The 3479-nt window shown below is 42.2% G+C and overlaps 1 long non-coding RNA gene across 1 annotated transcript; it reads right to left on the bottom strand.

Annotated features, from left to right (window-relative positions):
* Positions 1-1704: 1704 nt before the first annotated feature.
* LOC144173617 (uncharacterized) lies at positions 1705-2700 on the bottom strand. The gene is made up of 3 exons (XR_013323339.1): positions 2574-2700; positions 1869-1955; positions 1705-1750 (listed from the first exon to the last, which is right to left on the bottom strand). It is a non-coding gene; the product is annotated as an uncharacterized LOC144173617 (long non-coding RNA).
* Positions 2701-3479: the final 779 nt, after the last annotated feature.

Raw genomic sequence — 3479 nt, 5'->3', positions numbered from 1 at the left:
TTTATGGACTTGCATCATCAGCGAAATCTTTCGTTTCTAAGCATCTGATAAACCAAGCTGTGTGAAAACATCTCAGTACGACAATTCTTTCCCCAAATAAATCCTCCGAGGCTGAAATAGCTCCTTGGTGGGTTTTTCGAGCTGGTTTCAAACATATCTGACGTTATAATTCACACAGAAGCGTACACAACAGATGAAACAAATGCATTCCATTCATATTCCTACTAGACGTTCTACATCAATCGGGCTCGTGGCGACTGCAGCGGAGTGTGCCACTTGGTAAAAAATATTTCTTAACTATCAATGGGAGCAATAAATATTTTTTTTCTCCTCCTCACTTGCCAGCTAACTCAAACATTTTCTATATTCTTAAGTAATTTCGAGTTTAGTTCGCAGGAGCTACAAAACACTATTCTAGAGGTTTTTCATCGGCCTCTGAATGAAATGGTAACACCGTTCTCTAAATACCTTGAAGAATTCTATGCGCCAGCAAACAATTCACATTTTTATCTCATTTTTGACGCAGATTTAAGTATTAATATACTAAGTCACCATTGCCCAAATCTTAGACGTTTCGGGGACTGCTAAAGTTTAAAATGGCAATTTTTCAACGGATTGACACAACGTACGTCCGCACTAACTTTTTTTATTACAAATATACCAGAAGATAAGCAACCAGCACGTGTTACTATGAATCATTTAGGCGATCATTTGTCTATATTTTCGTTCCGCTGGAAAATGGTCTAAACAAAGAAAAATTCCTCTCCTAGTTTAATACAGCTTGTTACACCCCCAAACCTCTTGTCAATTATAGGAAACTTCATTCGGTATCACAGGATAGTGGGTATATTTACACAGATGCTTACCCAGCTTACAAAGAACTGTACTATCTTCTTAAATTTACACGTGCAGGATATTTTTCGTCTTTTACTGGTTAAACAAATCAGAAAAATCTTTAACCCACAGTTTACCCGCGATCAAGCTGCGAAAATACCGGGAAAAAATTTGATGTATAGAAAATCTGTCCATAACAAACTGCCAGATGCGCTGAGGTAGTTTACAACTTACCGAAATAGCTTGGAGAAGCACCTAAAACACAAAAAAGCAGTTCAAAAATTATTTTCATCTGCTAACGGACGTAAGAACTCTCTGTGGAGCCATCTACTATAATTGTTAAACTATACGCTACGATAGGACCAGTGCGTCGAAAAAAATTAATGACATCCATTTATAAGGCACAGCGTCACCAATTCTTCTAATCTAATGCATCTGCTTACCTATCTTCGACAATGCTGTTTTTTTTCGGTGCTCCAGCTCCTACTTTCTTAAAACAAAGTGGTGATCTCTACCTCACAAAGCGCCTGCTTGGAATAAATGCAAACTTGGCAACCTGGAGTGATTTGAACACCATTACTCACACTCGAAGGCGTAATTTTAAATTTTGGTTTGTGAGCATTGTCTATTACTGTTAGTGTTCGCCTCCTTACCACCACTTTTCAGTGCTCGAACAGCGTCAAAATATATTTTTCTAATTGCAGTCTCCCTTCGTTCGCTCTGAAAATCTTGAATTGAATTTGCAGCTTTGAAAGGAACAAAACCTCATAGGACATGTGTAAATTCTGCGAACTTCTGTAATATAGTTGAAGTAAACAGAGTTGAAATGACAAGAATTAAATTGACGCTTGTAATTTGAGCTTACCAGAGGCATACAAGTCCTCTTCACTCATGGCGGCGATGCAGAGAATGTCACCTAAAAAAGCAAAACAAACCATAGATGTGGCGTGAGCTACAGTACCCGCACCTAAGCCTGCATACACAGCGCGAAACGAGAACTTCTGCGATGCTTAAGAAATCGAGCAACAAATTACCTTCCTCTCGGTAGGAGCGGGTAGCTTAGGCGTAACTGGAAAGCCGGGCGGCAGCGTCAACGTCGGAAAGTCTCTCACCGGTAGCCGCTTGAGATGAAGATGAAACGAAATAAAAAAGCACATTACTGAGCCGAAAAATTGTTCCAGTGCGCTTCATTTTTCACGGGATGCTAAAAAATGCCCTTCCACATGGCAACGCATCGTCAGCAGAAAACACCATGCCACCATTTGGTTACAAGGAAGAATATCAGAAAACAGAGAATGCATAATTATTAGATAAAGAGACAAAATACGAACTTTTCGATGGGATCTGTGATGATGCAACTGGTAATGACTGGCCTGAAGATAAAGGTAAGCTTTAACGTGAATGGAGAATCATTTCCTTTGTTTTACTTGTTTGGTCTTGGATACCGAATTGTTTCTAGCTGCCCTGTAGCAGCGCATGTAACATTTGCAAGCCATCAAAGCAGCCTAAGCAGCTTCACGAAAGCTACATATATACGTCGACAATATAAGGAGAAGGCTTTCACTGCCCTTTCTTTTCGACAACCGTCGTTGGCAGAACCACAAATGGAGCGCCGCTAAATGCACGTAGGATCCGTTTGGCGTATATAATACGTAGGTCAAATAGTGCAAGGGTACAAAGATACCCTGACGGGACGTCCACATCAAAATTTCACACGTGGTTCTCCCGGTTAGGCTCACCTTTAAAAGGGGCCCCGTAAACAACGTGGAAGGAAAGCTGCACCGAACAGAAGCACGTCGTTCTAGGTTCACCTTGGTGAAGTGCGCAGATAGAGGCTGACGCGATGAGGTGGCAAGCGCGTGTACTGCAATGAGCAGGAATGGCCATCTGAACGCTTGCATTTCAATATGCCACTGGCTCAAGTACGCCAACTGCATGTGCTACCTTTCCACTTTTTCCCTAGGTTACATGCATACTTTTGTACAAAATAGTCCATGCGACGATATTGTATGAGGGCGAATACATTCCTTGGTAACTGTGCACACCTGACCGATGCAGCTCGATCAGTCACTTTACCCACTGGACAGCACCCTGAACAGCGCCCAAAATTGTGTTTGTAACTTCCTCGAGAACCGTCGCATTCATCCTAACGGCACGTGTCAGGGACGAACCCCACGACTTACGGCAGGGCTCTATTCTCTGGCTCGTAATTTTTAATCCAGCCATGGTGCTCTGTGTTCTTCAGATCGAACAGGATTCGGCAGCTGTCTTTGCTATATATTCTGGTGATCTCATGGCCTGTTTAAAAGCCACGTAATTTCCTATTCCGCATCGTGTGTTGAACGAGCTATCAGGTGCCGCTAACCACTTCTCTGATATCCTGCCGAATCTGGGCCTTTAGCAGGCCCGTAAAAGGACTGAGTTTCTTCTTCTTCACGGCCACCATCACATCCCAATAGAAATTGAACGTTATCTACGTCGGCGAGTCTCCTGTTTCTTAAAAAAACGAGTAAATTGGTATTTATGGAGTTCTTTGTGCTAGCAACAAAGAACTAAGTGCAGAATAGTTAAAGCGGAACTGGAAAACCACGGTCGTCTCTCGAACTGATACGGTGAAGCATGGCAGAAAGTCTACCTTACCCTCA

This window comes from Haemaphysalis longicornis, unplaced genomic scaffold (genome assembly GCF_048455015.1).
Source record: "Haemaphysalis longicornis isolate Haplotype H1 unplaced genomic scaffold, Haemaphysalis longicornis Haplotype H1 scaffold_3, whole genome shotgun sequence".
NCBI classification, from domain to species: Eukaryota; Metazoa; Arthropoda; class Arachnida; order Ixodida; family Ixodidae; genus Haemaphysalis; species Haemaphysalis longicornis.
Note: the sequence above shows the minus strand (reverse complement) of the source record. Positions and strands in the feature narration are given on the sequence as shown.